The following is a 13,218-nucleotide window of genomic DNA, read 5'->3' on the forward strand; positions in this document are numbered from 1 at the left end:
ATGCAAAACCACCACTTCCTCCTCCTCCTCCTCTTCCTCTTCCTCCTCCTCCTCTTCCTCTTCCTCCTCCTCCTCTTCCTCCTCCTCCTCTTCCTCCTCCTCCTCTTCCTCCTCCTCCTCCTCTTCCTCCTCCTCTTCCTCCTCCTCTTCCTTCTACTCCTACTTTTTCTTCTCCTCCAACATCCCTACCTCCTTCTCCTCCTCCTTCTCCAGAACCACCCCCTCCCTCCTCTTTCCCATTTTTTTTTTTTTTTAATGAAGTGACGTCTTCCATGGGCCTCCTTACAATGACACAAGACTTCTGTCATCTCACCTTGTTCCTCAAGTAGAATTGTCAAATCATGGACTGTCATGTCCATACAGATGTGTGATTTCAACAGAATAGGCCAAAGAGACCAAAGTCGAGAGTCTTTTGAGGGTACAGACCTCGGGAGAACACAGAGCGAATCTTTGAGATGGAGAGTTCATGCTGACCTAGCCCAACATTTCTGGCCTAAGTTTGCTTTGTGGGCAAAGTGGAAGCAGAGCTGAGGGCACAGGCAAAAATTCACTGAAATGTGTGACCACTTCCTCCACCCAGGTGTTCCTCTGTCACCATCATTCTGGGTGTGGACGGACCAGACCATGGTGACAGGAAATATACCAAACCATCCCAGTCGTTTTCACTCATTGTGGCTTATGTTTGCTTGTTTAGGGTGATGAGCACCGAATCCAAGACTGTGTACTCTACCCATTCTCTTCACCTTACCCCTAGTACTTCTCAGCTTTGTCTGGAGTAGTCTCTATTTGGCATACACAATTAACCTTTATAGAATACTTCGGAAAATGTAGGTCCTGCCCTATGGGAAAGCAGCATCGTGGCAAGAGCTCCCCCCAGCTCTTCTTGGCTGAACACATCATGTTTAAAGTAGGTCATGTTGGAAACCTCCATAGTGCAGCAGATCCCAAGACGTACTGGTTCTTCACTGGGCAGCCTTCACTGTTCTTTGTACAGCCACAAGAAAAATGTGCATGGGCTGAACGAGCCCTGTCTCTAAATGGAAAATTTCATTTGTCAGCTGGATGAAGCCCAGCACGTGCTTTCCCAAAGCCCCTGTGTTGTTAGCAAGGCTTATGTCCTAAGTTAGCTCACAAATCCAGCATTGGCGCTGGAGCCGTGGCCTTGACCACGGCCATATATGAATGCTTAATACCCATATACAGGAAAAAAAAATACCCCTGTGATTTCGCACACTTCTGAATACTGAGGTGCGACTCCATTGAGTAAAAATAGCCCATCGAATGAAATGTTCGTCCAAAATTGATTGGTCATTAAGTCTGAGGATTATGGTATTGAGAGTAATAGGTAAAGGTTTAGGTGAAACCAGCGACATGGATAAGGCATCTCCAGGGCCATGACGAAGAATGAGAGAATGATTAGAAGGCAAATCTGCCTCAAGACACATAAGCCTTTAGACAGAACAGAGCGAATCCCGAGTCTCTGGCTTACCTCAGTGGCATTCGGCAGGCACCGCGAGCATCCATGCTCGCCTTCCGAATCTCTCCTCCTTGCAGCCTGTACTCAGCCTCCTGAAGCTCACTGCCTCTGAGCTTCATCCCCCTCTCTGCTCTGGTCTGACTCTGGGACTTGCCAATTAGGGAGGGCACCCTCCGTGCGGTTGGATGGAAACCGGGAATTGATGAGACAAAATTCACAAGTTAAAACTGGAGTGCCCCCCACCCACCCCTCAAAAAAAAGACAGAGAAGAAGGTGACCATGCTGCCTAGAACCGGGGGGGGCTGGGACCCGCGGGCCTCACAGAGAAAGACCGCCCCCTAGTGTTCACAGGCCTCCTCTGCGCTCTTGGTGGGTGGGTTGCTGACCCCTGGCAAGGCTTCTGGTCTTTTCAAAGTTCTGCCTGCCCAAGCATGCCCTGCATCGTTTTCTGCTTCTCCCGTGGCTGCTGTGGGTACATCTTTCAGGATGCTGTCATTATTTCTAACACCTTTGGCTATGTCTCCAGTTCATACCGGTGCCAGGGAAGGAGATGGAGAGGGATGCTGCCGAGAGAGTGAAAAGAACTTCCTGTGCAGCTCATCTTTAGTCTCATTGTCCTTGGATCCGGGACCCTGGTGCAATCAGTGCATTGGCTACGCAGCTTCCGAGTGGGAAGTTGGAGGGCAAGGAGGGGTGTCTGTTCCCTGGAAAATGTATCTGACCAGCTCCGTGACGTTATCAGTACATTTCCCTTAGAAGTACATTTCAACGAAGTGCTGTGAGTAAGTAAGAATGACTTGACCCTACAGAGTGAGCACTGAGTACCAACTGGTCAGTGCTCCAGCTACTCCTCACCTCAGCTTTCTCCCCGAGGTTCCTTGTGCTGGGGAGGAGGGTCTGGGGGTGATTTGCTTACCAGGGTCCTTTAAAAGGGCAGGACAGCCGAAAGCAATGGCAATGGCCTGTGTTGTGTGGGTGCCTCTGGGCCCCCTCTGAGGTACTTCATGCCTGGGATTTTCATTTCCTAACCCATGGCTTCTGGGAGCCAAATTGTTCACTAGTGTGAGGGACTTCAGTGCAAGCTCCTTCTAAAAAGAGTATAAATTAAATTAGTTTACAAATCAGTGAGGTTTCATAAGGCTTCTTTATGTGTTCTCAGTTTCAGTGAACCCACACTTTACCTCTCTCTCTTTCCTATTCTAGCTAAGACCATTAGCCCTCCCTGTTCCAAATATATCACAAGTGTTCTGTCCCCTCTCATTATAGTTTTTGCTTGGAATACAAGATCATAGGTTCCCAAGTCTTTTCTTGACCCAAGACCAAGCCAGTTAATAATACCAGTATGGGGGGGGAGGGCTTCCAAGGTCCTACTCCTAACCAAGGAGCCGCTGGTAGTGAATGGCTGCTGAAGGAGCAAGAGTCACTTTTCTTTAGCAATGTGGCCTATGGGAGGTTGTCCATGTCCCAGTGGATGACTCCTGTGCCCATGTGCATACAGACAACACTAACTGAGAGAGTTAAGTAAATACATAATAAATGACATGAAGTTGAGAAGGAAATGTCATATGGGAATAAGAGAGGGGTGTGTCTTAGGGTTTCTACTGCTGTGAAGAGACACCATGACCATGGCAACGCTTATAAAGGAAAGCATTTAATTGGGGTTGGCTTACAGGTTCAGAGGTTTAGTCCATTATCATCATGGCAAGAAGTATATTGAGACACAGACAGACGGTACTAGAGAGGCAGCTGAGAGTTCTACATGCAGACCAGCAGACAGCAGGAAGAGAGTGCCACACTGGGCCTGGCTTGAGACCTCAAAGCCCACCCCCGGTGACACACTTGTTATATGTAATATTGCTATGTTAAAGTTAAAACCTTCCTTTTTGAAAAAGAAAAAAAGGGGGAAGTGCTGTGGATATCGCTCTATATAAATAAAGCACTGATTGGCCAGTGACCAGGCAGGAAGTATAGGTGGGACAAGGAGAGAGGAGAATTGAGACCGGCTGGAGCCACTGCCAAGACAAGGAAGATGTAAAGTACCGGTAAGCCACGAGCCATGTGGCAAAGTAAAGATTAATAGAAATGGGATGAATATAAGAGTGAGAGCTAGACAATGATAGGCCTGAGCTAATGGCCAAGCAGTTTAAATAATGTAAGAGTCTGTGTGTTTATTTTATAAGTAGGCTTCGGGACTGGCGGGACTTGGTGGTGGGAGCTGGAGAAAAATTCTCCACCTACAGGCAAGTCCATTCCTTCACTGGCATTAGAGCCTACCTCTTCTGGATTCCTGTGATGCTGAAGACCAGCTAAGACAGCCAGCCTCATTGACTGAACAATTACTGGATTCTTGAACTTTCCATTCACAGGAAGCCACTGTTGGGCCAGCTGCACTATGGTCTGATTGACTACTCTAATAACCCCACCACCACATATATGTGTGTGTGTGTGTGTGTGTGTGTGTGTGTGTGTGTGTGTGTGAATATTTATGTACATATGAATACATGTGAATTTTTAATAGAATGAATATATATTCATTCATTCAATCAGTTCTGTTCCTCTAGAGAATCCTGACTAGTACAGTCCGAAACAAAGCCCTGAGAGCACAAATCGGGGGTGACTATAAAAGACCATACCCCACACAGCCTGATGCCTTTGGGCTCTTTGCTCTGCTCGCCAGTCCATTTCCATTCTTGGAATCACATTTCCCTTTCTCAGAAAGCTTCCTACTTCTGGTCCAAGCCTAACTTTAAAACTTGGACATTTTTATCCTCCTGTCTGCAGTCGGGATTTTCACTTACCCAGAACTGTTTTTCTCTTAAATTCTAATAAATTGTCATTGAGATTCCTTTTGAGTCCATCCCTAAATTCTTCTATTCATGGGGTTCCCAAAGGGAACCGCAGTGATGCTGGCAGCATGGGCATAATTGTCAGATGCCTTTAATCTCAGCACTCAGGAGGCTGCAGGTTAGAGTTTAAGGACAGCCTGAGCTACCTAGGGAGACCCTGTCTCCTGGAGGGAGGGAAATTCACATTTACTAACTTCTGATCTGTTCTAAACTTTTCAAAGAACAATCTGTGTTTTCCTAAAGAGCCATACTTTCTGCACAGAAGTATTTGTATACCTCTTGTCAGAGCTCCTACACCCTAGAAATCCATGCCTCGCCAGTTCCGGGTACAACAGTCAGCATTAGAATCCTACCTTAGGTTTTCCACTCTGTCCTAAGCCGTGGGTGGAGGGCTCTGCCCTATGCTAGAACGTCACAGCAGCATGGTCTATTGATCTCATACTGACATTCATTCCATCAGCATTTATTGAGCACCCTTGTGACCCAGCCAGAGGAGGTTTAGATGGAAGCCGGGGGAAGACTGGGGCTCCAGAATGCCATCGCATTTGCATGCCCTTGATGATCGCCAGAAAGGGTGAACTGTCACATTGTGACTGTTGCCTGAATACCGCAACCTGACCATGACTATTCACAAGTAAGACTGGCAGGTCATATAGGACCAGAAACAGAAGATGGCAAAATGATCACACACTGTTTTCCTGATGGCTCTTTTGTAAACACAACACACAACATGAGCAGCTTGCCGCCTTGTATTTCCAGCTCTGCATACCTTTTCAATCTCACACAGAAAAGAATCAGACTATCTTCTCAGAGGCCACTACCTACATTAGCCTTGAGTGAAAGCAGGGGCCCCATGCCCACATTTTTTCAAGTTCTGGCAGTTCTTTCCATTTTTTTTCCAACAGGGGGCTCTCTGTTGCGTGTGCCCAAGGGGCATTTAATACCTATACTCCAGGGTTAGAGGTTTGATTTATTTTCCCTAGTTAACAATCAAGCCACATGCTAAGCTAAAATTATATGTGTGTATGTGTGTATAATATTGTAATATATATAGTTGTGTGTGTGTGTGTGTGTGTGTGTGTGTGTGTGTGTGTGTTGTCTGTGTGGCTATGTGTGGCTATGTGCATGTAAACGTAGTACTCGTGGAGGCCAGAAGAGGGAATCAGACACTCCAGTGCTGCACAACATTGGTGCTGTGAACAAAACTTGGATCCTCTGGGAAAGCTGTACTCACTCTTAACTGGTGAGCCTTCATTCTGCCATGCTTATGTATCTTTGTCTTTAACCTCCAAATCACTGTAATTTAGCGCAGGAATTGTTCAAATTTTGTGGAAGACCACTTTTTTTCTTTTAGTTATTACTGTTTTGTTTGGTTGGTTGGTTGGTTTGGTTGTTACCTCCCTCCTTTGATTATTTTTGAAACAAAGACTTTTGTAGCCCAGGCTGGCCTGGAAATCGCTGTGTGGCTAAAGACGACCTTGATCTTCTGAACCACTTGAGTGCTGGGCTTACAGACGTGTGCCATCCTGTCCTTCTTAGGCGTTCTCTGGAATTCCACCGTAATGTGCGATGATGAAGGGGAGGTTCAAATCCATTCTTTCTTTGCTCAACACACTCGCTCCGACTTTCAAATCTCTCATCTGCTTCTTAAGCAGGGGCGACTGTGGTTTCTTTTCAAGAAATAATCTTCCCACATCAATGACATCCAACGGCCTTTGGGAAGAAAGGGGGGACAGGGAGGAATGCAGAGCTCAGCTTTGAGGACGCACAGAAACTCAGCCTACAGGGCTGTGAAGCTGCGGACACTTTTGAAGTCATTTGAGAATGCCCTGTCTCCCCTTGGCAGGTCATTTCATTCTATTTAGCGCTTCTTGTTCACCGCAATTTTTAAGTTCTTAAGCAAATGCAGAGGGAGGAAAAGCTAATGTTCCTGATAATACAGTCCATCAGAGTGACAGCCTAGCCGGACTTCCCCTGCGGTGTGAACAAGAGGCTCTTCCCAAAAGAAGTTCTGCATAAAGAAAGAAGGGGATCACAGAGACGGTGCCTTTAATTTCAGAGACCAGGACCCAGGGCGATGCTGTCTGTTGAGATCAGCCGTGTTCCAGTTCGCAACATGGGTACTTGGCACAGCCAGAGTAACATGAGCTGGGTTTTAAATAGCTACCAACTGGCCCATGTCAGGTCTGGTGACCTGCTATGAGTGGCAAACAGAGGACCAGCTTCAAAGCGAAGCCACACAACGGAGGAGCAAGGACCACTGATGGATAGCAGGGCGAGTTTTCATCATCTCCCTTGCTTCCCCTTTGTATCTATTCAGATGGACCCCCCCATTTTTAATAGCTGTAATACCATTTGGAATTATGTCTCGCAAGCCCTTCCAAACCGTATCATGGCTGATTGCTCTTCTTTGGTGGCCTGTTTCTGCAGGGCAGGTATCCCATGATTGTAGTCACCCAGTCTTGATGTGTGGTAGGTTCTGGCCTATAATTATATAGTCTTGATGTATGGTAGGTTCTCCTCTATTTCCCAGGCAATCTGAGTCAGCCGAGGCCATGTCATATATACAGATGTTCCCATAATGATGGTGGGAATGAGGGACAGGGGACGGTCTGGGGTAAAGATATGGCTAGGAAGGGTAAGAACCAGATCTGCAATTCCAGAAATGGGGTCATTTAAAGTGACAACAAGAACTGATACCCTTCCTGAAACAGTTACTTGGTGGCAGGCACTGTTCCAGGTACCTGGAGAGAATCATTCACTGTCCAGTTCCATGCATGAATAGACTGGACCACAGAGATGCTAATCGCCCATTCAGTACCACACTGCTAAGCATGGAATTACGATTCCCTTGTGGGACCTTTTTCAGAGATTTCCTGACTCTAGTGCCCACGCTGTCGTAATCATCAGCAAGTAGATCTTTGTTCTACTGGGGACACCTCACTAGGAGGCTTTGACAGAAGCACTGCTCAGACGGCGGAGTGGCTCAGTGCCTTGCTTGAGCATGGGCTGTCCATGGACTGTCCCAGTTGAAAAGCTTATTCCTCTAGATGCCAGTGCTTCCAGCTGACATTTGCTACAGGCAAGGCATGCTTTCTAAGTAGTTTGTCCTCAGAGTGGAAGATGTTGTCCAAGTGACTTTAGACTTCCTTCTGCCTCTCCTTAATGACTCACTTGGTCACTGGGCATGCCACACAGATGGACTGAGATGTTTCACTACCCTGTAGCAGCCAGTGTTTCACACCCCAATGCTGAATCACCATGAGTCAAGGATTTAAAAGGGACTTACTTCGTGTAACTTTGCTTTTCGTTCACGCAACTAATCTAATGTGACACCAAGAAGCCTTCATCTTACTCAAAAAGGTCCGATGCAGTCTCTTCCCAGAGAACACATAGAAAAAGCATGGACCCTCAAACACCTCAAAACCTACTTCCTATCCTTCCTTGCTGTGTGGCTTAGAGCAAGTTACACACCTCTGTTTCTGTTTCCTCTCTCCAAGAAAAGTGACAATTTCAGACAAAGGAATCAATGTCACGGTCACAAAGACGCTGCTCAAAACCTGATTAACCATTGGTTTCAATAGTGTTTTAGCTTTTGTTCTGTGGACATTTACAAAGCTCCTTCTATGTTTCCTGTGGGATTTCACTAGTCCATACCTAGCTGACTCACAGTCTCTTTGGGCACGGCCCCTTGTTTTCTTTATAGTGCACAGAGACAGCAGCAACATAACTAAAAACATGAGCTCCCTAAGGACAAGGCTAAACTCAGGGCAGCCAGCACCCATTCAGGAGTACAGCTTGGCTGTAGTTGGAAAGCGTATGCAATATTTGAAATGTATTGAATGACACAAAAGTGTTAAAGTTGTAGTATCAAGTTAAAGATGAAACTAGAACTGGAGAGCTGGCTCAGCAGGTAAGAGCACTGGCTGCTCTTCCAGAAGACCCAGGTTCAATTCCCAGCACCCACGAGATGACTCACAACCAACTATAACTCCAGTCCCAGGGTATATGATGCCTTCTTTTGGCCTCCCTAGGTACCAGGCACACAGACAGACATGCAATCAAGACACCTATACACAAAATAAATAAATAAATAAATAAATAAATAAATAAATAAATAAATAAATAGCACATAACACATGCATGTAAAACACACATAAACACACACAAACATGATACACAGAATGAACACATACAATACACACATAACATATAAGCACACGCAAAACACTTAACACACATAAAGCATACACACATACACACACACATACATACACACATACACACACACACACACACACACACACACACACACACACACACACATATACACACATACACACTAAGTCTACAAAACTTTTCTCTGCAAAACTTCCTGGTTGCCTATTAGAACTGCTCCTGGCTCCTAGTGGCAGAGGACAGTGTCATTAGTCACCGCCCTGGTGTTCCTTTCCACTAAATATCTATGAATATGTATTACTTTTGTAAAGCAAAACAGCTTGGAGAATTAAAAGATTTGATTAACATTTTTTTTCCTATGTCCTATTGTGTGGATTAGGCAGTCACCTTGGAAACTGTATTTCAGAGAGCTTGGTAGATACTGAAATCTGGGCATTAAAGTTCAATATTTCACGTTGAAAACAACACTGTAATAAAGCAATTGAGTAAAACATTCACTCAGAATATCTAGCTACCGGTGGACTGGAGAGTGTTAGGGAACCGTAACTGATGGAGATGAGTCAAAAGTTGTAACATGGCAGAGTACAGCCCTCCAGTGGCCATATAGACAGTCACACAGAAGTAGAAAAACAGCTCTTCCTCTGCATTGCCTCCTAAGTATAGATGTGGTCAAGGCTAGACTTGGAGGTATGCCCTGCATGTGTGAGGCCCTGGTTCACCCCAGCCCTGTTCAAAAAGAGTAAGATAAGGACTAAGATATATCAGAAGTACTGTGAATCCAACTTAAGCCCATATTTAAAATCCTCCTTCATATTCTTTCACCTTATCACCCCTTTTTAATAAGCTATATTTTTCCTTACATCTCAAGTATTTTCTTAGGTCACAAATGGGCAACTTACATATTACAGAATTCTAGGCACAGGGCCTATTATAGTACTAGAGCAAGTCTTCCAATTGTTCTCTTGATTTTTCTTTCATTTTTCCTTTTCATTTTGAGACAGAATCCCTCTAGGTGACCCAGGCTGACCTCCACCTCCTACCGAAGCCCCGTGAGACTCACAGATGTGCCTTCAGAGTGTCCTCCATAGTAAGTTGAGACCTCTCATAACACCAGTGGGGGCCACTGTGATTTGTCTAGACAGGAATGAAACGCCAAACTTCAGAAGTAAACCCACAAATTTCTTCTTAAACACTTCTGGAGGAAAGAGAGTCAGGGAGCATTTAACTTCCTAAGGAAGATGGAATGTTCTGGCTCAGCAAGTGTCTCATACTGAGTCTTCTGTCAATTTCCGGTACTCCTCAAAACTTGAACAGATTTATCATTCAATTGTGTTGACTCTGGGACCGTATTGAAGTGCTTTGCCAATGAGCAATGGAGACTGGGATACTTTCTACTTCTTTTTCTTCATGTGTTGTCTATAGCCCTTGTATGAGCCCTACACAGAAGAATGAAGATACCCTACGTCGGCTTTATCTAGTATTATATACGCAGTACCTAGCACCATTTGTGAAACAGTGCATGCTCGCAGTTCATGCTGTTGAATGAACTAGATAAAGAAACTGACCCAAAGTAGGGTGCAAAAACTTGTGGGTATAGATTTAAAACCCAAGATGGGGAAGCAGGTCTTCAGACCAAGGTTTACTATCTTCCCGCATCCACCACGCCAGCCTCTTTATAGGCACCCAAATAAGCAGTTCACTGAGAACCCAGCTGGCCTGATCTTCTGCAGAGGGACTGAAAAAATAAATGAACCAGATATGCTGCTCGGGAAGGAATTTTGTGCCCAAAGAGTTATAAGTATTAAGTCAATATTTATCAGCCATCAATTGCTAGATGGCACCCAGATGTTTTTAAAAACATAGTCATTTGCACTGGAAAATTATAGGGAAACATTACGTGCCAATTGCCTACACAACATCACATTTGTCTGGACCAAGGAGCAGAGAAATGCTAGGATTAACGGACACTGCCTCACTTCTCGCTCACCACCAGGACAGGCACATAGGAACACAAGATGCTCTCCACTTTAGTGAAACTCAAGAGCTCCATAAGGCCTGAGAGATATTTGGGTACATATACATATATGTGCACATATATATAAAACACATAAGTATTTCTTACATATAAACTCATATATATGTTGGTATGCAGGCATATGTATATATATATACGTACATATGTATATATGTACCCCATGTAAGCATTTGTTATATGCAAATACATTTCAGTACTGTAAGATAGTTATATAAATACATATGTAACAAATATTTGTTTTAATTATATACATCTATATGTACATAATGTACATATATCTAAGTAAACATCTCTTATATGTAAATATATTCTAGTAATTAAAATATTTATATAAATACACATATAACATATAGACCTTGGTATTCATTGATATACATAGGTATGCATATTGTGCTAGCCAGTTTTGCATCAACTAGACAGAAGCTACAGTCATCTGAGAGGAGCGAACACCTGAGAAAACGCCTCCATAAGACTGAGCTATAGGTAGGTTTGCAGAACATTTTCTTTTTTTTTTTTTTTTTTTTTTTTTTTTTTGGTTTTTTGAGACAGGGTTTCTCTGTGTAGCTTTGCGCCTTTCCTGGGACTCACTTGGTAGCCCAGGCTGGCCTCGAACTCACAGAGATCCGCCTGGCTCTGCCTCCCAAGTGCTGGGATTAAAGGCGTGCGCCACCACCGCCCGGCTGAAGAACATTTTCTTAATTAATGATTGATGGGAGAGAGCCCAGCCCATTGTGAGTAGAGCCATCCCTGGGCTGGTGGTCCTGGGTTCTCTAAGAAAGCAGGCTGAGCAAGCCATGGGGAGCAAGTCAGTAAGCAGCACTGGTCCATGGTCTTTACATCAGCTCCTGTCTCCAGGTTCCTGCCCTGTTTGACTTCCTGCCCTGACTTGCGTCAGTGATGGACTACAGTGTGGAAATGTAAAGCAAATAATCAAATAAACCCTTTCCTCCTTGCCTATAGTCATGGTGTTTCGTTGTAACAATAGTAACTCTTCCTAAAACACACACACACATAAATATGCCATATATGTATATGTACATATGTATATACACTAGCCAGTACAATATGCATACTCACATACATAGCTGAATACCAAGCTCTGTATGTTATATGTGTGTTTATCCAAATCCATACATATTTATGCATATACATTAAATCCATCTATGTATATACATAGATGTATACATCTACATACACACCTAAATATGGATAGATTGCAGGGTATACACACACACACACACACACACACACACACACATACACATATGCATAAACACAAATTAACCCACCTTCATACCTAACCCTTTTTAAGGTTTTTAAATATTTTTCCTTAAGATAAATTTCCCTTGTCTTTTTGGAAAGTGAGACACTGTATCAATATTTCTTTTATTGTCCCTCTATAGAGCACACTAACATATAAGGCTGTGAATGTGATTCTTTGTATGTAATTCTTTTTAAGATGCCCACTTTAAACACCTAGATGCTTAGGAAGTTTTAATGCCAAGACAACCTGAGGCATTGACAGAGTGTTTCAACATTTGCAGCCTCAGTTTGGAATTAATGAAAAAAGAAATTCAAAGAGAGGGAGAAAGAAAGAGAAGAGAGAAAGAAAGAAGGGAGGGAGGATCTGTCAGGTAAAGGGAGACTGTCATGTGCTCACTGATTTAAGTCACAATAACTCCTGGATGCACGGATGCAGAAGAGTATTAAGATCTTTGCTGTGTTTGCTCTTTTCTTATCCCAGTGAATCACCCAAACTAATGCTTGGATCAATGCAGGCTGATGTACTCCCACCTGCCTGCTCTCTAGAGCCAATTTGGACTCTTTGTCACATGTATGAAGCAGGAGACCAGTCCTATTCCCACTTAACCAGGAAGATGCAGTCATCCTAACCAGCGACTTATGAAGATGCCTCATAAACATCATATAACTATAGCTAAATTGTACATAACTCAATTTTTCTGTATGCAGACCAAATTATATATAATTTACATAAGTAGCTGGAAGTAGAAGACCTATTAGATTTACCATATGCTTCTATGCACAGGTGTGACATTTGTGAAAGCTCAGTCCCCCAAAGCCTTCTGAAAAGTATAAGATTAGAACTAGGGTCCCAGACACAGTTTTCTTACCTTCAGCCATGCCATCCAAAATGCAAGTGACCAAAGAATGAGCTCACAGAGCCCAGCTGGCTTCATACTGCCACAGGAGAGAGAAAGTGGAAGCTTAAAAGCTAGTTGGTTGGCCAGAGTGTTCTGCTGTGATTTCAGCCTTTTCTGAAAGTGACATGCCCCACAGTGACCTTAATGCTGAAGATGGAACCACAGCCCTGGCTTTTGTCAACCAGTTCAGAAACTGTGAACCCTTCTCCAGCATTGAACAGGACTTAGAACAAACTATGCAAGACCTCTACCACTAAGATATATCCCCAAGCCCTCCTTTCCTTTTTATTTAAAGCAGGATATTGCTATGGTACCCAGGCTGGATTTGAATGACCTGTGTGGTGTAAGCAGGCCTCGAACACGGAGATCCTCCAGCTTCTGCTCTGAGAAGTTGGGATGGCAGCGGGTAACACTGCTCTCGTCTATAACTACCCTTGAGTAGAAGTTTTCCTCTCTATCCTCTTTTTCCTGCCAACTAGTTTAAAGGATCCATTGCTTATTTTGTGTGTGCATTATAAT

The sequence above is a fragment of the Peromyscus eremicus genome, chromosome 16_21 (assembly GCF_949786415.1).
Source record: "Peromyscus eremicus chromosome 16_21, PerEre_H2_v1, whole genome shotgun sequence".
NCBI classification, from domain to species: domain Eukaryota; kingdom Metazoa; phylum Chordata; class Mammalia; order Rodentia; family Cricetidae; genus Peromyscus; species Peromyscus eremicus.